Source organism: Pinus tabuliformis, chromosome 4_2 (assembly GCF_031772625.1).
Source record: "Pinus tabuliformis cultivar Carrire ecotype Pingquan chromosome 4_2, CPIR1, whole genome shotgun sequence".
In the NCBI taxonomy this organism is placed as follows: Eukaryota; Viridiplantae; Streptophyta; class Pinopsida; order Pinales; family Pinaceae; genus Pinus; species Pinus tabuliformis.
The window spans coordinates 511,944,035-511,966,715 of NC_142304.1; positions in this window are offsets into that span (position 1 = coordinate 511,944,035).

A 22,681-nucleotide genomic window follows, 5' to 3' on the forward strand; every position below is an offset into this window, starting at 1 on the left:
CATCTCTGGTGCTTCTTCTTATCTCCTCCTACATTAGATCCGACTAAATTCGTTCCCAATCTATTAGTTTCTCTCTTCCATTAACTGAGTCCTGGTATCTATGCCAGCTCTTAGGAAGACTGAGGAGTGCGAGACTCACCATGTCATCATCCGCTGTCACGATCCCTACACTTCTAAGCTCATCCCTGCATGTGGTGATCTTATTCAGATACGTAGAGATCGTGTTGCCCTTTTCACATTTGATCTTCCAAAGCTTGTCCTTCAGTGCCAACTTCCTCTGATCACTGTTATTATGATGTAGATCTTTCAATGTTTTCCACATTGAAAACAGTGTCTCCTTCCCATGGAGGCTCAAGACAATATGGTCTCGAACTCCCTCCAGGAGGATTCTCCTTGCTCTAGCCACACATTTCTTCCATTCCACAAGTTGAGTAGCATCAGTCAGCTTGGGGACTTCTTGATCAATGAAGTAATTTAGATCGTTATCCTCTAATACTGCCTCCATGTGATTCTTCCAAGCTATATAATTCGAGCTGCCATCAAGGGCATAATCGAGTCTTAAACCACTGAACGCCATAGGTGAAATAGAGATGTGATAAGGACTCGATTTCTGTCTTCAGGAACCAAACTTTGAACTTCTCCTTCTTGTATACAGTTCTTTGCCTTGATCACCTTTGCTATGATACCATGTAGAAATTCCCACTGTAGATCAATAGATTATGCAATATACTAAAACACAATACAAAATCTACTTATACAACACTTTGTGGAAGCTTAATAAATTTGAGCATGATCAATGAGAACACATATAACTGAGAATGAGAAGAAATCACACATAACATAGAAGAAATAACCTAGGGAAAGCCTCAACCTAAAACCCTAACTCTGTATTATCATACAAGTGGAAAATAGTCACAGAATTACACAAAGCCTTAGCTTGGAAGCCAACCAACTCTCAATATAATCCCTCTATTGCTCATAGGCAGTCAAAGGCCTCTCACAAACCTTCTCCTCTGCCCTCCAAGCCTCCTATTTCCTTGTGCAGTTTTTCTTTGGGTCCAGTGCTTCCACACATGTGAATTCCCACCTCACACTGCTCACTTGGCCTATTAGTAACTGTGTAATCCTGAAGGAGATAAATCCTTCTCCATGTATGAGTTTCCTTTATAGGAAAAATCCATCCAACTGATAGTACAATGTCCCTCCTCTGATCTCAACTGGGTCTCTGTCTGAACTGACATGCATGAGTTATTCGTGAGAGAATATTCATATCTGAAGTGCAAAAGTTATATGCAAGCATGCATTAACTAACTGAACTCACATCAATTTAAACAAACTATTTAAATGAATCTAATTGGACTTGACTCAGTTAACTGAGCCAACTAATTACAACTCAAATTAGAACTCATCCTTATCTCTTTAACTGATGGATAAATTCCTCAATTAATGGAGAAATTGTTGCATGTCCTCGCATAGACTTCATGTTTGATTTTTCACAACTAATTAACTCATGGTGAATTAATTAATTTATTTTAAAACAGTTGTTAAGTTCAAATTCGAATTTTACTTCCTATTTTAGTTTAGGGACTGACTAAAATAGGAATCCATCCTGAACAGTTAAAAATAGAATGTTATTTTTAGCACTTCTTTTTTTCATTCCCTGTTGCTCAATCTAACACTGGTACCCAAACTGTTATTTATAGCAGTGCTATTTTTATCACTTCTATTTTTAGCATTTATTGTTGCCATTTTCAACACTTCATGGGGGCATTAGATACTTGGTTGACTATGGGGTATTCCAATGTCAAGGTTTGACCTTGAGGTGGTTGATTTTCCATTTGGTAAAAGATGTGCCAATATCCTTCAGGGATTTCAAGGGGTGATTTTTGAGTAAGCAGAGGATTAGCAATCCAGGTTGGCTTTGCAACACTACCTAGATCTGGGATCACAGGAGATCCTTCTTTCGACAGCTAAGGTCATGCCTTAGCAGTTCCACTGGTTTCTCCCTCTCCTCTTAAGTTACACGACTTTCCCTCTTGTAAAGGATCAAAATGTAAATTTGTTGTAACCTAAAGACTCTGTTCAGATCCTCTAATTTGGCTTTGAATCTCAGCATAAGCTATAGATGGTGAGCCTTATGCCTAAGGGATTACAATAGGACTTTTTCCAGATACAACCTCGAATCCTACTGATGCTTGAGACTCTGTTTTTGTTACAATTTAGTCTATAAAGGTCATTCTCCCAAGGTTCACTGATCCCTTGGGTTTTGTGGATTTAGGTGGGGGGTTCTGATACTTTTCTATCTTTCTATTCCTAGTCATTCATAAAAGCTATTCCTATTTAGACACTCTCCCTGGCAACAAAGCCAAAATGTTGGTGCACTAAGATGTCTTTTTACAGGCAATCTTAATTCCTACATTAATTTTCAACCAAAGGCAAGTCTTTTTATTTTAAGAGTGTCTGCACTATATATGCAGTGAATTCAGAGGTTAACTAATAAATCGTTGTAATTTCTAATGACTATCTCATCAAACTCAATCCAAACAATTCTGAAAGAGGTAACTCTGAAATAATTCCATAACATACTTTGCAATTCTACTTAACCTATTATGAAAGTAAAGGAATCTGAATACAACTGTAAAGAATCACACTTGGCAGTCTTAAATGGAATTGAAACTAACTCACTCAATCATTAAAGAGAACTACGACAATTGAACAACAAATCCTAATTGAACAACAACTAATAATTGAACAACAAATGATAATAGAACAATAGATGATATCTATACAACAAATAACTATATTATGGAAAGCGATCAATTCTATCTCCGAAATCTATGATAACATTACCTGGAATGAACAACGATCTAATGCATAACCAATTCAATCAAAAGAATTACTCATATATAACACACGGATCAATCTGAATCTCGAATGAATAGTAAAAGAAAATCAGAATCGATAATCCTCACGATAATAAAAATGATATTAACTTAACATTAACAAACAGTAAAGAATAAATAGAAAAGATTATAGCACAGGTGAAACAGTTGATCTTCTCTTGACTAGCCTCAGAGTCGCCAGAAGTCTCCGCTATGAGATACTCATAATATAATTGTGATTTAAACGTAGTCTTCTTCATTAAAATGAATAACATAGATATAGCATTGCCAAAGTAACAATATTATATGTCCAAAAGATAATTATAAACTATGAATTTATGAACTAGTCGTGCAGTTTTTCCTTTCGGCCTTATATATACCAATTAGAAAAGTAAACAGATAAAAGAGAATCCTCATGATCAGGGGATCCTGAGGATTTTGCAATACTCGATCTAATTCAATCATAAAATAGCATCAGTCTGCCCGGTATTCCACTGTCCTTCCTTGCCTTTGACGTTGTCTTTTTCCTTTATGAGATGTTGTTGTTTTGTTAATTGAACAACTATTGTCTAATTCGCGTCTTCTACACATAAAGATAGTAAAAACTAGTTTTTCCTACTTAGATTCATCTAATTTCTTACTGATTACTTTTACCCAAATTTAGTTGTTATTTCCTCTACTTTTATCCATAAACAAAGATAATCATGTGAGGATGAGTGCTAAATAAGCTATTAACAAGGAGAAAATATACCTTTTTCTTGACCCAACACCTATCAACCACAATCATAATAGAATCATGTTGTCTAGATGTCCTCAGCAAACCTGTAAAAAATTCCATGGAAATGACCTCCCATTTTCATTCTGGAATCGAAATCAGTTGTAGCAATACACTTGGATGCCTACACTCTGATTTTACCTATTGACAATCCAAACATCTTGCCACAAAATCTTCCACTTCCTTCTTCAAATTCGGCCAGTAGTAGAACTTCTTCACATATGTCAATGTCTTTTGGTATCATGGGTGATCTGAATATGGCTTAGCATGAAATTCCCTCAAGATAAGCTTCTTGAGTTCATTATTGTCCAACATATAGATCTTGTTCCTAAATATCACCAAACCATCTTCCATGAGATGATAGTCCACATCATGTTCACTTGTACCCTGCTACTGTAACTTGTGCATAAGATGTTGGTACTTTTCATCCTATTTCCCTACTTGCAAGATCTGATCTTGTAAATATATCCCATATGAACTCATAACTGTTGTGCGATTTAAGTATATTTTCCTGCTAAGAGCATATACAACCCTATTCTCCTTACCCTTGATGTACTTGATCTCAAAATCAAACTCACTGATCATGGCCAATCATCTAGCTTTATTGGCATTCAAATTTGGTTGATCGAGAAAGTATATCAGCCTACTATGACCACTCATCAGAATGAACATTCTGCCAAGAAGATAATATCTCCACATCTTCAGTGCATGAATAATTACTGCCAAATCAAGATCATGTGTCACATATTTATGCTCGTGCTCATTGAGTTTCCTTTACTCATATCATACTACCTATCCTTCTTGCATCAAAACCCCACTAAGTCCTCTCTTGCAAGCATCTGTGCACACCACAAACTCTTTATCTAGATCTACAATCTTTATAACTGGAGAATTTGTCAACAACTGTTTCAACTGCTCAAAACTTGCTACACAATCCTCCATCCATTCAAATTTCTTTCCTTTCCTCTACAATGATGTAATAGGATAGGAAATCTATGAGAAGTTCGTGATGAACCTCCTGTAATAACAAGTTAATACCATGAATGATCAAAACTCATCCACATTCCTAGGATTTGCCCATTCCATGATAGCTCTTATCTTTTCCAAATCCACTAGTATGCCTTCCTTGGAGAAAACATGTCCCAAGTAATGTACCTTTGTTTGAAATAAATTTCATTTATTATGTTTTGCATAAAAATGATACTCCCTTAGTAGTCTTAACACTATTGTTAAGTGTTTAACATGCTCTTCCTCATTCTTAGAATATATCGGTATATCATTAATGAATACAATCACAAACTTGTCCAAATAAGGATGCAACACAATATTCATTAAGCACATAAAAGTAGCCAGAGAATTAGTTAGACCAAAAGGAACTACAACAAACTCATAATTCCCATACCTAGTCTGGAAATTAGTATTGTAGATGTCCTCTTCTTTGATGCATACTTGATGGTATCCTTATCTCAAATCAGTCTTCGAGAACACTGATGCTTCCTTCAACTGATAAAATAAGCCATCTATCCTCGACAATGAGTACATGTTCTTAATGGTTACCTTGTTCAACTTCCTATAATTGATACACAATCTGAGAGTACCATCCTTATTCTTCACAAACAACACTAGTGCACGCCAAGGTGACACACTTGGACTTAAGAATCCCTTTTCCAACATTTCCTTCAATTGTAACTTCATTTCCACTAGCTCTGAAGTGCTCATCCTATAAGGTTCCTTTGATGTTGTTGTTGCTCCTGGTACTAACTCAATATAAAATTCCACTTCATTGTGAAGCGGTAACCCTGAAATATATGTTGGGAAAACATCTCGAAAATGCTATAAAACTGGATACCCCTTGAATACCTCTACATCCTCAATATCCTTACCTTTATCACTGGAAATATGCACTGCAAGTAATACACACCCTTTCCTACCACTAATCTTTGCTTGCATAACTGTAACCATCCTAATTGATGTTGGCTTCTTCTTACCCTACAAGACTCTCTGTTATCCTTTGTCATCTAAGCATTCAATATCATTTTCATAACAATCGACCTTATTCTTGTGAAGATACAACCAATCCATGCCCAACAACATATTGTATGATCCCAACGGAAGAATATTCAGATGCGCTAATGTAGACATACCATTAAACTCAAATGGACAAGCTCTCACCCAATAATGAACCCTTTTCTTAGTATGTGTAGCCAATTACACTAACCAAGACTCTACATGCACTTATTTATTCAAACCACACTTATCCACCAAGTTGGGATTAACATAACTATAATTAGATCCAGGGTCAATCAAAATAGAAACAACTTTTTCACAAATCTTACCATCCATCTCGATAATAGATTCTTGATTATCCGCATGCCTGTTATCCAATGTTGCATAAATCCAAGGAATACTCTACCCAACATCCCCCACTATCTGTTCCTCCTGAGCACTATAGATCTATGGTCTACCACCCTGATGTTGTGGACAATCTCTCCTGCGATGATCCTTGCCATAAGTCCAACATTATAAAGGATTCTTGCCACCATCCTTGTTCTTCTCCTCCGACTGAAATCCATGTCCTCTGTTAGATGCATTGAAATTCTTATGCAATGTTTAATTCTCTTTGTTACACGTTTCATGTTGTATTCCTTGCTTCTTATACCATTTTCCCTTATTCTTACCATTACCTTTCCAATCCTGCTTAGTCTCAAACCTACATCTTGATTAATCATAACAATGCTTTAGCTTTCTAATCACTTTCTCCAATGATGTAGGCCCAACAAACTCAATCATGTCTTTGAACGCTACTAGAAATCCACTGATGAATATCTGAATATTCCATTTATCCTCCTTAAGATAAGGCACATATCTCAACAACTCCAAGAATCTTCTAGTATGCTCCTCATCAGTCATAGATCTCATCTTTAGTTCATAGAATTCCTTTGCCTTGTCATCATAATATCTCTCATATAGATACTTATTCCTAAAAAGTCTTTCAAATTCCTTCCAAGTTAACTCCTCTTCTCGAATACCCTCTGACATTCTTCACTTCTTCCCACCAAATGTCTACTTTACCTTTAAGACTGAAGGTGGCTATTTTAGCTTTCATGTTCTCTGAATAGCCATGCAATCTGAAGAACTTATTCATCCCAAAAAACCAAGCTTTTCTAGCCCATGACTTCTTCATTTATCCATCAAATGTAGGTGGATTTGATTTCTTGAACTCTTCTGGAAAATATTTCTTCTCACTCCTCCTATACAGATGGTGACAATGATGACCATATTGTCTCTCCAAACCAGAACTAGGATAGAACCCATGATCACTACCCCTCCAGTCAGGTGTATCTAGAAATATGTCATCTCTGACTATATCCTCTCTATCCAAATTGTGTCCTGATCAATATCTACTTCCATATCCCACATTTTTCATTTCCTCCTATCCATGACTAATCCTACGTGCTACCTGTCTCTACAAATCTGATAGAGTCTGAAGAATGACTACATTAACCACTTCTTGTTTCTCCTGTGCCCTAACAAGCCTCTCCTATGACGAAATGATTCGATAATTATCTTCCTTGCAAATTCTTATTTTTTCCTTCAAAATTCTCAACGTATATGCTATGTGAGGGGAGTACTCATCACCATGTTTCTCATTTGATCTGTAGGGAGAGTCACATGAATTGTAGTCCACCATTTTTCTAGTCACCTTGATATTGTTCCTGCAAAGAATACTATGTTAGATAAACCAAATATAAACATGATCAAACATACCTAATTGAATTTTAGGGGAGGTTATCTCATCTACAAGATCAATCCAGATTAGCACCTTACATGTATATATAATCATATCAATATTACAACATCATGCATGACAACACCAATTGCATACCATGAACTCATGCATGGCAATCATTAGCATAACCATACATGAATAACAAACATACAAACAATAATATGCATAAAAAATACATATACAACCAACATGTATGCGTGACAAACACATGCCAACAACAACATCGTCAACTTCTACATGACAACACAACTACAACAATGACCATCAACATGCATACATAAGAAGCACATATACAACCTACATGAATGCATGACAAAAACATTTTTCCCATCTAGTCCAAGTGTTGAACCTGGGAGCTCTGATACCACTCTATGGTATCAGATATCACTCAAAGAGAATGAAACTTGGCTCCAATACTACTCTGTAACACCACCCTCCCACACTTACCCAAGTTCACTGGTCCAATGGGGTAAATATGTGATGAAGATTTACTATGATATGACTCAACCTCCTAAGTACTGTTAAGTAAGTGGAATCGATGTACTAAAACCATATTGACCTTCCTCGGTAGCTACAAGACCCCCAGGAGCCAAACAACCACTCTAGGTGTCGAAACCCTGAGTTAACTTACTTTTTCATTGACCTAGACTGTCAGTCGCATGCATAACAAGGAAATCCAGCAACTGTAAGCCTCCAGTTGCATGGATAACCTGCCTCCCAACTACTGTAGTCTAATTTACTCAGTTTTGTGCTTGCGACGCTGATATTTGAGCCACCTTTTAGGGCTAGGATCCAGACCTCTACCCAGAACTTGATAGAACTTTCCAGAATGATGAATAATACTAGGATAAAGACACTAACATAAAACGTAGACAATAACTTTACCTAACAAGGCCTAACCATGACATATGTTTCGTCAAACACATCGTGAACATGTAATATGTAGGTCATAATTACATAATTTAACATAGGGGTCTCATATTTATCTAAAAATCAACAAGAAGGTTTATTTCCATCTCATAATAGCTACAAAATCATATATTAGGTCATGCATTCAACAACCATTCATTTTCTAATCAAAATATATCAAGAGCCACAACTAAAATATGTGATAAAACCATGCTTACAACCAACATATAAACAACATAATAATAATCGTAGAACAACCATCAAAGCCACATAATAACAAGTATAAATACTCATGAAGTACAAGAGGAAAGAAGCTCATATTAACATATGAAAATCCATCCAAGGTAGGGAATTCCACATACCACCCGACCATAGGTTGGCATGAACCAAATCTTTCTTTTAGTCAATCACCCCCACACCATATTCCAAGCATGAATGTGGGATCTCATGGAAATAACCATTCAAAACCAAATGATGGCTTTGAGAGGTCAAACCACCTCAACCTTCAACTAGTGATTCCACCTCACAGTTGAACATCATTAACCATCACCATATCGATCTCTACCCAAACTGTCCAGGGCTCCAAAACATTTGTTCCAACCTGACTCCATGACTAGTAACTCAATTCACAGTTGTTGCAGGGCTCCAGAGAATTTTTCCAACCAAGGCTCCAAGACTGGTTACTCAACCCACCAAGGGCTCTATAACATTTGTCAAACCAAGGCTTCAAGGACTAGTAACTCAACATAAGTTTTTCTAGGGCTTCTAGAGCGTTTGTCCAACCAAGGCTCCAGGAACTAATAACTCAACCCACAGTCATAAGGGACATGAGAACCAATTAGAAAACAAAAGGGAAAAACCCACAACACCATGGCTATCCAAGAAAAGGCAAGCTTAGGTAAAACCATTGTCAATATAGGGAATCCTCCATGCCAATGATAAATCATAACAAAACAACCACATGTATATGACATGCATGCCAAAACTAGCAAGGAAATCATGCATGAAACTTGGTACCTACAAAGCAAACCCATTGTAGTTGATGATCTCACTGTCCTCTTGCACTTTCCTACTTTGCCTTTTCTTTTCCTTGTTTCTCCAAATCCAAGGTATGCCCAAAACTTCCAAGAGTTCTCCAAGAAAACTTGAAGTGTGCAAGCGTATGAGAGAGAGAATAGAAGAGATCTCCAAGCTAAAATTGTAAAAAGGTTGTGAATTGATCCTCATATGCCCTTTTATCATTGAGGCCTCTATTTTCTTCATTTTCCTCTATTTTTCCTTCAATTTTCCTCACATGCAATTATGTGACCTTTCAACTACTTCTTCTCCTATTTTCCATTATTTTCATAAATAAAATGTCAATTAATGCCTCTTTTCCTTTTCCATTGCCTTTGACAATGCTCATAGTCATTTATTAATCACAAGTTATCCCCATCACTATGTTTTTTCCCAACATTCAACTTGAAATACATGTCTCATGACCTTGGTCTTATTTTTTTCCTTTATTAACTTTATTACATTGATTTTTAACTGGGGTTGTTACAAAAAATAAATTTAGCAACTCAAAAACTTAACTTAGGAATTGAAGGAGTATATTGTACTTTTCATTAAGATCTCTTCATGATAGAATTAAAATATTTGGAAAAGGAAAAATACAAATTATTTACATAGAAAAAGGAAAAAAAAAAGATAGTTATTTTACAACAAAAAGATAGTAAAAGGAAATATTTTAAAAAGCACAATTCATTTAAAATATAATAAAAATTACACTTGCAAAGAAATTAAACTGAAACAATAAGTACAACTACATGATGAATAAAGCACAAGGGGAAAAAAACCTTCCATAATACTAAATAAATAAAAAAATAACAATTAAATAAGTTTTCTTTAGTTAATATAAAATTATAAATTGCCCCTAAAGGTGAAAAGGGACACTGAAGGAATATAATATTTGGGAAGATCATATCCCCATGAACATAGCCCACTATTGAATGCATGTGCATAAGGTCTACCAAACTCTCCAATGCAAGCACCATGAGGTGACCCCACTTCTCACAACCTATGCATGAGCACAAAGTGTTGACAAACATTGCTCCAGGTGTGGCACGCCTGACTAATTATCTTTTCTCTATAATACAGTGTTTTCAAGCTCGGATTTCCACCAGGGTGTTTGAGAGCGATCTTTGTTGAGGCCTTAAAGCCTAATGACTTTCTCCATAGGTTGCACAATGGGTCCTCCAATGAGATTCCATTGGTCTAGTCGACACTAATTCGATGTTCTCGTCGAGTATTTTGGAAATGAAGAGGATGTTTGGGATTACTTTCATTGTTAGAAATGCACATGCCAATGGTGTTAATGTTTTCATGGCCACAGTTGTTGGCTTTGAAAAATATTAAAGTCTTCGAGGGAGGTTTAGCATTTTGATGGCATTTGGAGGGCGTCATGCTACTTTTATGGATACTTCACAAGAGTGTAAGAGAATCATGTCAATTAATCCAAGGGAAAACTTCAAAGAAGTAAACAAAAAATTGACCAGACATTGGAGCCACTCTTAAACTTAGAGATACGATTACCGAAGAATTTCTCTTTTATGTGAACACATTGTCGCGAAAGCCTGCAAATAAAGATTTAAATAAATTATAATTGATTCCAAAGTAAATGAGAACTAACATAATTTTTTGAAAGCAGAGTGCCACGTGGTAAAAATTCACTTACTAGAGGCATACAAAATGGAAGAATTTGATTGGCTGAATCTGCCCAACCAAACCCATCATAAGAACACCTTCGGTGTAAATATCACATAACTGCATAGAGAAATGACAAGTAATTGCATAAAGAAATAGTATGTAACTGCATAGAGAAATGAGTGTTGGTTGTTTGTTGAAATATTTTATATTTTAAGTTTTCCAATAAAAAAAATGTCCTTTAAAATATATTTTTGAATATACGATGCAAAATTTATGTATACTCACATCATGCTAACCATACTAATAGATTTAATCAAAAGGAAAGTGATCAATAACAACCAGTGATTTGCCAACAACACATCTTAAATAAATAACCTTGAATGTGCCATATTGCTTAGGCATGTAAAGGTAAAAGTGTTTCCACTATTTTCATGCATGGAAGCTACTTTGGCAACTCTAATATACATAAAGTTCAGATGAACATTGCAGTTCTTTGGATTCTTGTTCTTTTGAATTGCAACCTTGCTCACAGGATAAATTTTCAGCTTATCACTTACAAAACTCCCTTTTGCAATGAGTGATAATATTGTTGGCTTAAGGTTATTTTCTGAAAACAATATTTAGTTGGATCAATACAAGCCCCAAAGTACTTTCCTGCTTTGGAATGAACAAGAGAAAAATATTTTATCAACTTCTTTTGGACTTCATTGAAGTTACAGGAGATTCTTCGGATTCAGACACTGGATTATCCACTTGTAAAAAAGATCGACTCTCTCTAAAATACTAATTTGGATGGTTGTAAATTGAATTTCAGAATGTGTATGTGAATAGATAAATAAATTCAATTAATTGTAAAAAAATTAAATATCAAATTTATAATTTCTAACACATTAAAATTTGAGAAACAAAATGCCCAAAAGGTTTCCAAATAACTGTTAGACCAAGGTAGGAGCACACAAAGTAACATAACTAATAATTAAATCACCTTGAATGTACAAGGCATGACACATGACTCACATTTTCACCATGATTACCCATGGATAATTACAAATTTCTGCTCCTGAACTTCAACCAATGCATTGCACCGTGATAAAACTTTTGATGCAGGGAAAATGCACACTGAAGTTAGAACGATTTGAAGTAAAGAACATTTTGCTAGATATATCAAAAGGGGAAAATCTGCAAGAATTTGATTTTGAGATACTATGTCATTGACCCTTATAGGATGGCGAGATCAATTACAAGATGTAGTAGATTAGATGTGCTACTCACGAACCTTATTTGAATATTTTAGCAGATCTGTTTATTGATTTACAAAATCCCCAAAACGAACAAAATACCACAACAAACGCTTCCCAAACATGTTCATGAATTGATGAAATGGCGTGAGAAAACCAACCATTTTCATAACCTCATATATGCCTTCAATTCCACCTGCTGGAGAAGGAGATATGTGAGTTCCTCCAGTATCAGATACCTGTCAACATGTTCCTTGAGGTGAAAAAAATCATAGCAAAGCTTAAGTGCTTTCGTCATTTTTACAATTTTCAGCCAATTGATGAGAGCACGAAGAATGAAATAATCTTCAAACACATGTTCAAGCTCGTTGGAGAACCCGTTGAGAATTCCATGATGCTTGAACAAATGGGTGCAAATTATATGTTTGATGGATATTTTGATGAGGCTCCTTGCAATTATGATGGGTATGTGAAGCCTGATTTTGATGTGGTGTTAGAAAACAAATTTGAAATTAAATGACACGTTGCTCAAATGGAACCAATTGAAACTTTGGATGTTGGGCCTCCCTGTAAACCTCAAGTCATGAGGCCCTTTCAAGTATAATTTATTCACTTTCATTCATTTATTCATTCGTATTTGCTAGTGTTTGAGGTTCCACTGCGGGTGCCCTTTGTGCTCCCCTCTTGCTCCCGATGAAAAATCTTGAGAGTGGTGAACAGTCCAAATTGGACATGAATAGGAACACTCTGATTTCACTTCCATCCTGATTGGGCATGCATGAAATGCCCCCCTGCTTATGATTTAGACCAACCACCAAATCCCATGGTCAGACATGATTCGTCTACTATTTCATTTACAGGAGCCCGAGACCAAGGATCATTTTCTCTTAAGATGTCCTATCTACTAAAAGATCAGAGGGATATTCAACTGTATTTTCCTGTATATTTTTTTTCCAAAAAATGATCTGGATTTAAACAAGAACGCAATAGATTACAGAGATAACCATAAACACAGAGATGCGATAACCATAAAAATAGAGATGCAGCGGAAATAATACTTCATTTCATTACTGTAAAATACTGAAATATGCTTACAAATAGAAGTAACCCAGCTAGGGCGATGGTAGCTTATCTCTGAGAAGAGATGTGTCGGCTACATGCCTCTGAAATGTTTCGAACTGTGTTACAATGAGGCTCGAAGGCCTATTTATTGTTGAGAAACAATGAAAAACCCTTCACATCCTGAAACCTAACCCTAGAAGATGAAACGCCAAATTGTGGGCCCCGTTTGGGTAAATTGGTACATCAATTTCCCGGGGTCGTAACTTTGGCATACGATCTCCGTTTGATGCGTACGATAGCTCGTTAGAAAGATCTATCCGAGTACTACCACTTTGGGAGGCAACATCGGTCCATGGACCCATGTTGCCCCAGATTCCCAAAAAAACGTCGTTTAGGGCCTCAAAACGGCTCCGGAAGTTCAGGACCCGAAAAACTGCTAAAAATAGTAAGTTGTGCTATAATTAAGGAAACTGAAAATGCTGAGAAAGACAATGGTGGGGGTCCAGGTGGACTTGGAAGGTGGCCACCAATATCCACCTGGATCATTCCTCCCCCCTTAGGAAGCAATGGTCCCCATTGCGTTGAGCTCCTCCATGAGATGAGGAAACTTCTGCTGAACTTGTTCCCTGGTGAGCCACTTGCCCTGCTGAAGGAGTTGGCCTGCTTTGACAACTCAATACAGTTGGATATTCTGTTGGCGAGTGTTCTTGATCTGTGTGTCCATGATCTGATCAGTTGCAGCTTGTTCCATGCAATCTGGATTTAATTCTGTGGGTTTGAGTTGTTCTGCAATGTCGGATGTGTCTAGCAATGGTGGAAAGTATGGCCGAAGGCGGTCCACATTGAACACTGGGTGCAGGCCAAGGAATGGGGGAATGCTGAGCTCAAATGCATTGTCTCCCATAGCCTTAGTAATGGTGTAAGGACCATATCGGAGTGGTCTCAATTTCCGATAGGCTCCAGTAAGGCGTTCCTTTTGCAAATGCAACCAGACTTTGTCGCCCACCTGAAACTTGTGTGGCACCCGGTGTTGATCATGTCGCTGCTTGTACTTGGCATTTGATTTCTCAAGAATGTCATGGACCTGCTGGCGAATGTGTTGGATGCGCTCAATGAAGCTGGTGGCCTTATCTATTTCGGACTGGACATGAGCTGAATTCATGTGAGTAGCTGCAAGTGGCATGGCCACATCAATGGGGCATAGTGGCTGGAATCCCAAACCCACCTGAAAAGGGCTATGGCCAGTGGAGCTGTGAAGAGCTCGGTTGTAGCTGTGCTGAACATAGGGGAGGCTCTCGTCCCATGTGCGTGGATGCTTTGAGTTATACATGCGCAGAATGTGCACAATCATCCTGTTGACAACTTCTGTCTGGCCATCAGTTTGAGGATGGAAGGCTGTGGACTTCGTGAGTTTGGTGTCCAGCATTGACCAGAGACTGGACCAAAATGTGCTGAGAAACCGACTGTCCCGATCTGAGATGATAGACTGTGGGATCCCAAAGTGCACCCACACTCATTCAAAGAAGAGTTTAGCAGTGGCTTCTGCTGTGATATTCTTCTTGTAGGCCATCATAATGGCCATCTTCGAGAACCTGTCGACGACCACAAAAACACAGTCATTTCCATGCTTAGTGGAAGGAAGGCCTGACATGTAATCCATGGAGATGGATTCCCAAGGTCGACTAGGGGTAGGCAATGGGGTATAGAGGCCGTGCTTCTTAATGGTCGGTTTGGCAATGGCACAGGCAGTACATGATCGAATGTACTTCCCAACATCCTGTCGAAGATTCGGCCAATAGAAATAATTTTGCAGTACTGCCACTGTTTTCTCGACCCCGAAATGCCCAGCAGCCCGACTGTAGTGTGCTTCCCAAATCATCTTGGCACGCTCACTTGAAGGAACACAAAGGTGACCGAGGTGGCATAATAGGGCATCCTGGAGGTGAAAATCTGCAACATGCCGACCCTCCAAGAGTGTCTGGTATGTGTGGCCGAATTCTGGGTCGCTTTTGTAGAGAAGTGGCCAATCAGAAGTCTCGTGCCCACAAGAGTTGAGCACGGTGGTTAGCGCCATGATCGGTGGTCGACTGAGGCAATCTGCAACATTATTGGTGCTGCCCTTTTTATACTTGATATTCAAGTGAAACTGTTGCAGGTATGTAGACCACTTCTGATGGCGATCATTCTGCAATTTCCCTTGGGTCTGTATGAACTGCAGAGGTCGGTGGTCTGTGTGGATGACCGTTTCCTTCCCCAAAATGTAATGCTTCCATTGTCGGCAGGCCTATACAATGGAATACATCTCTTTATCATAAGTGGGGTACTTTCGGACTGTGTCTGAAAGTGTTTCACTGTGATATGCCACTGGATGTCCATGTTGAGTAAGGACTGCCCAATAGCATAGTCAGAGGCATCTGTCTCGACCTCAAATGGTTGTTGTAAATCTGGTAACGCGAGCACTGGTGCCGTGCAGAGGCGATCCTTCAACTCCCTGAATGCCTTCTGTTGAGATTCAGACCAAAAGAATTTTGCTTTCGCCCCGCCCTTGGTGACTTGACTCAAGGGCCAAGAAATATGAGAAAACCCCAACACAAACCTGCGGTAGAAGTTGGCAAGACCTAGAAAGCTGCGGAGCTCTGTTAGAGTGGTTGGAGAGGGCCAATCCCGAATGACTTGGATCTTGGCTGGATCGACATGCACCCCCTGTTCATCAATGATGTATCCCAGATACTGAACCTGGTTCATGCCAAAAGTGCATTTCTCCAAATTGGCACATAGCTTGTGTTGCCACAGTGTTTGGAGAACCTGTCGGATGTGGTGGAGGTGCTCTTCCCAACTCTGGCTGAAGATCAGAATGTCATCCAAGTATACTACTACAAAGGAGTTGGTGAATGGCCGCAAGATGTCATCCATTAGCCTCATAAAGGTTGCAGGAGCATTCGTCAATCCGAAAGGCATGACCAACCATTCGAAGAGGCCCTCCTTGGATTTGAAGGCATTCTTCCACACATCGGAGGGTTCGATTGGTACCTGGTGATATCCTGACTTCAGATCGATCTTGCTGAAATATTTCGCCCCCTTTAGTTGGTCTAGGAGGTCATCAATCCGCGGGATCGGGTACCTATTATGGACAGTGATCTTGTTCAGCGCCCGATAGTCAATACAGAGTCTCCACGTCCCATCCTTCTTCTGTACCAACATGATCGGGCTCCCACAGGGCGATGAACTCGGACGGATGTGACCTTTCTGCAGGAGCTCCTGAATCTGCCTCTTGATTTCATCGTTCTCCAGAACGGAGCGCCGATAAATTGGTCCATTGGGTAGCGGTGCACCTGGGGTCAGATCGATGGAGTGCTTGACTTGACAGTGCAGAGGAACCCCTGCCGGGGAGGTGAAGATGTCCTCGTACTCCTCCACAACCTTGTCCATCTGTAGTTGTCGTGCAGAGGGACCCCGTTTGGAGGCCGCGGCCACTGTCTTCTTCTTTCCTTGAGGGCGTATCATCAGGAAAACAAATTTCCTGGTTTTGGAAATGATCTTACTGCATTGTTTTGCAGTAATCAAAGAGATGGCGGCAGGTGGTGCTACCTCTGGTATCCTGAACAACTTATTTCCCAATGTAATAATAACAGCACGGGGCCTTGATTCATACACAGCATGTCGCTTCCACAAGTATGGTTGTCCTAGTAATACATCACAAACTTCAAGGGGAGCAATGTCACACAATACCTCATCCGTGAAGGGCTTGATGTTGTATGGAAGGCGACACTGCTGGCTCACGCGAAGATCTCGTCCTTGGTGAAGCCACCCAATGGTGTATGGTTGTGGATGTGCTGTGGTCGGTAAGCCCAACCGCTTCACGACCTCTGCCGAAATGAGGTTCTTTTGACTCCCGCTATCAACAATGAACTGTATCGGGGAGCCCTTTACCCACATCTGGGAGTGGAAGAGACGCTCCTCCTCCTCTGGATCTTCGGGTTCATTTTTCTGGATCTTTGCGGTAGCAACAGTGGCACTCGGATCCGCATCAATGATCTGCTTCCCTTTTTCATACCCCTTATCGGGTTCTGACTCAGAGTCGGAACATGCATCTGATTCTGAAACCTTTAGCTCAGCCACCAGTGACTTCTTGGCCCGACACTCACTTGTGTTGTGAGTGGAGCTCTTATGGAACTCGCACCATTTTCCAGTGTCCTTTCTCGGCTTCGCGGCACTGTTCTTTGCTTGCAGCTTCGGCTGGTTGTCTTGGGTTGTCCCGCCTTGGCTTTGTCCTTTGTTCTGTGGTTTAGGGGCACCTTTCCCCTGCTTTGGATTCGCAGATCCAAAGTCTCGCTTCTTTTGTTTAAACTTCTGCTCGACCTTGACGGCATATCGGTATGCTGCGCCGAGCGAGGGGATGTTTAGGAACTGTATTTCTTCCTGGATGTACTTGTGTAGGCAGCCACGGTATTTGAGTATCAAATGTTGCTCCGAATCCTTGATACCCAACTTTGTGCGAAGGGTATGGAAAAGATTGGTGAATTCCGGCACGTCTTGGTCCCTGCCCTGCCGCAGCGTGGTCCACTTTATGTATTCATCCTCATAGCTTCCGACAGGGTAGTACTGCTCCTTGATGGCATCCCGGAACGAATCCCAGGTGGGTGTGGCTGAAAATAGTGAGCCAGTACTTTCATCCTTCTGCTCGCAGTAGGTTTCCCACCAGTCCTTGACGTGGGGGGCTGCTTTGAGAAGGGCAAAAAAAATCTTTTCCCGACTCGAAAATTCATGAACAGAAAAATAACCCTCTAGCAGATTTAACCATTTATCTACGTCATCTGTGTCTATCTGACCCTCGAATATGGGGATTTCAAAATTAACTTGTACCTTAAAGGGTGTGGCGTTTCCAGAGTAGCTGCTGGAAGTCGATGCGTTGCTTCTGGGTAGCCGCTGAAGGATCTGGGCAAAGTTGTCCATCATCGCGTTCCATTGTCGCTCGAGGGCTTCTTCGAGCAAGATTTTGATGGGATCTCCTGCCCCCTCGTCTTTCTTCTCGTCCGCCATGGGAGGCCGTCGGGATTTGCGAGGCTGGTCTTGCAAAGGTTCAACCAGTTCAAGCCCTAACTCCTTATATCCCGACCTTGTTGGGGACATGCAAAGAAAAACAGAGAAAAAGCAGACTGCTCTGATACCACTGATCCAGATTTAAACAGGAACGCAATAGATTACAGAGATAACCATAAACACAGAGATGCGATAACCATAAAAACAGAGATGCAGCGGAAATAATACTTCATTTCATTACTGTAAAATACTGAAATATGCTTACAAATAGAAGTAACCCAGCTAGGGCGATGGTAGCTTATCTCTGAGAAGAGATGTGTCGGCTACATGCCTCTGAACTGTTTCGAACTGTGTTACAATGAGGCTCGAAGGCCTATTTATTGTTGAGAAACAATGAAAAACCCTTCACATCCCGAAACCTAACCCTAGAAGATGAAACGCCAAATTGTGGGCCCCGATTGGGTAAATTGGTACATCAATTTCCCGGGGTCGTAACTTTGGCATACGATCTCCGTTTGATGCGTACGATAGCTCGTTAGAAAGATCTATCCGAGTACTACCACTTTGGGAGGCAACATGGGTCCATGGACCCATGTTGCCCCAGATTCCCAAAAAAACGTCGTTTAGGGCCTCAAAACGGCTCTGGAAGTTCAGGACTCGAAAAACTGCTAAAAATAGTAAGTTGTGCTATAATTAAGGAAACTGAAAATGCTGAGAAAGACAATGGTGGGGGTCCAGGTGGACTTGGAAGGTGGCCACCAATATCCACCTGGATCAAAAAATCTTTCACTGAAAGCTTGGGCTTATTGCCTCCAGGCTTTTTGTAGATGACGGAAAGGACTGCTAGTGTTGTCAGGCTGAAAAACCAAAGTTGCAATGTTAGGTCCCTATACTACTAGTGTAACCCCTTATTGTTATTAGTACAACCCCTTATTATATTGTTCTATCCATGTAGTCCGGGTATTGTTATTATTGTACCCCATAGAAGCCCACTATTGTTATTATTGTGCCCTTACATTATTATTGTTATGTTGGCTCTGATTATATTATCACCTCTTAGACTCCTATATATAGAAAGGAGGTATTGTCATTTGTATCATCTAAGAATTGTTCATTTGTGTAATGTAAAGGAGGTTTGCCCCTCGAACAGACTTATTTCTAAGGCGGCGATCCATCTTTACTATCTTTTTGTGAGTTGGTTTCATAACATTTGGTATCATAGCTTTGGATTATAGAGTTTTGTTGCTCCAAATAGGTCATCGTGGAAATTTTCGCTATAACTTTTTCGCTATGAAGTTTCAGAAGCTAAAAAAAAATGCCATTTGAGAAGAAGTTGGTCTGAACCTTAGCTCCGAATTTCAAATCTTGTCTCGCTATATTTTTGGATATATGATCTGAGGAAGTTAGGGTTTTTGCAGACTCCCGAATTACATCCTAAACAGGTGACCTTGGGAAAATCATCATAACTTTCTCTCTGAGCATCAGATTGAAATTTCGTAAGAAGTTACAGAAAGAGGACAGACTTTATTTTGTTTGGGTATAATTTTCAGAACCTAAGGTTGAAATAGTGACACGTGGCATGTCGTACAAGTTCACTCTACTGAACTAGTCTATAATTAGGTCATCGCGAGAGATTGGGAATAAATCTTTCTTCGGGAATCCAATTGCAATCAAACTTGTGGAGTTATAAAGAGGACTCAAAGGGATATTACAGGAGGTTTCCCCCTCGAAGAGGCTTATTTATAAGGTGTTCATCTATGTTTTCTATATTTTTGTGAGCTGGTTTCATAACATTTTGTATTAGAGCTTTGGATTCTAGGGTTTCACTACTCCAAACAGGTCATCATGGAATTTTCGCTATAACTTTTTCGCTACGTAGTTTAAGAAGCTAAAACAAAAACCCATTTTAGAAGCAATCAGTTTGCAACTTGGTTTTGAATTTCAGATCTTGTCTTGCTATATTTTAGGAGATATGATCTAAGGAAGTTAGGGTTTTTGCAAGCTCTAGAATTTCATCTCAAATGGGTCATCGTGAAAGTTTTCTATAATTTGTTTTCTATGAAGGTTTAGACTCTGGAATTAAAAACCATTTGAGTCAAAATTGTGGGGAAGCTTGGGCCGAGATTTCAAATCTTGTTTCGCTATATTTTCAGAGATATAGTCCAAGACATTTAGGGTTTCTGCAGGCTCCTGAATAACATCCCAAACAGGTGACTTGGGGAAATCATCATAATTTCCTCTCTGAGCATCAGATTGAAATTTAGTAAGAAGTTACAGAAAGAGGACGGACTGTAGTTTTCTGTGTATCGTTTTCATATCCGAAGATCAAAACAGTGACACGTGGAACTTCATACAAGTTCGCTCTTCTAGAAAGATATATAATCAGGTCATCTTGAGAGATTGTGCATAACTCTTTCGTGGAGAATCCAATTTCGATAAGACTGGTGGAATTGGAAAGAGGACACAGAGGGCTACTACAAATCACGATTTCAGAACTGGAAGTTACAAAATTACAGAGTTATAGTTGTTTCAAGATCGAGCTCCTAAAATCAAGAAAAGGCGATATGAGGAAGTTTGATGGCAAGGATCCGGTAAATTGGATAATACAGATGGAGCAATATTTTGATCTACATAAGGTGCAACTGTTACAAAAGGTACGTATTGCATCTTCATATTTAGAACCAGATCAATTTTTATGGTATAAAGGGCTTTGTTCTCGTAAACCACTTATTACATGGTCAATTTTCACGGAGGAAATGATAGCACATTACGAGGATACAAAGAGAAACACCTTCTTTATCCAATTGATAAATCTCAAACAAAAGTGTTCAATGGCAAAGAACATTGAGGACTTTCAAAAATTGAATACAAGGGAAAATGATATTCCAGAGAAGCAGAGGATTGATGTCTCCATAGGGACTTTAAAGGATAACATTCAACATGAGGTTTGTCTTTGGGAACTTGATTCATTGGAGAAGGCATTCAGGTTGGCAAGAAAAATGGAAAGAAAAATTATGGCAACAAGGAAGTCTACCCCTCATGACTATAATTATGGAAGTGTGTTTTCTCTTAGTATTCCACAACCTACAAGGTTTACACCACAACAATTGAAAGAAAAAGAGAAAAGGGGCTTTGTTACAATTGTGATAGAAATTACACTAAAGGTCATAAGTATGCTGAGAAGAAATTATTTTACATAGATTATGAAGAGGAGGAAGGAAAAGATAAAGAAACATCAAAAGAAGGGGATATACACAAAGAACCAACCCTAGAGAAAGAAGAAATGAATCCCACCATATCTTGTAAAGCATTGGCAAGAATTACCACTCGTCAAACTCTCAAGCCAGAAGGACATATTAAGAAGAAAAAGGTTCAAGAAGTGAAAGATCACATCGAGAAAGAAGAAATAAATCTAACCATATCTTGTAATGCATTGGCAGGAATTACCACTCCTCAAACTATCAAGATAGAAGGACATATCAAGAGGAAAAATGTTAAAGAAGTGAAAGATCACATCGAGCATCAAGAAATGAATCCGACCATATCTTGTAATACATTGGAAGAAATTACCACTCCTAAAACTCTCAAGATAGAAGGACAAATTAAGAAGAAAAATATTCAAGCAGTGAAATATCACATCGAGCATCAACAACAAGTTCTCCAACTTTTAAAGGATAATGCCACTTTGGTGCAGAATCAAATGAAACAACAGGCAGATCAACATCACAGTGAAAGAAGTTTTGATGTAGGTGATTGGGTATTTTTACAGCTACATCTCAAGCAAGCTATTTATGAGAAGGAAATGTTGGCATTACTACATGCACTTAAGAAATGGTGACCATACCTAATGGGAAGGCACTTCAAGGTAAATTTGGATCATGATAGTCTTAAATACTTTTTAGAAAAAAGATTATCTTTAGAAGAACAGAAAAAATGGGTCAAAAATATGTTGGGTTATGACTTTGAAATCATCAACAAAAAAGGGAAGAAAAATGTTGTTGCAGATGTACTCTCAAGAAAGGATGAGGATGTGGAAGCATTGTTTTGTGTTATTTCTATTATCCAACTAGATTTCATAAATGAAGCAAGGGATGAATGGAAGAAGGATGAAGAAGTGTGGCCAATCATTCAAAAATGCAAAAGATCCCAGTTCAAACAATATTGTCAGAACTTGACGAGGAAGGAAAAATCATATTGGAATGTGGAGCAGTCACAGAAACAAAAACCCGACAGCTACGAAATCGATCAACTTCAAAGTATCTCATCAAGTGGAAGAACTTACCCACTGATTCCACAT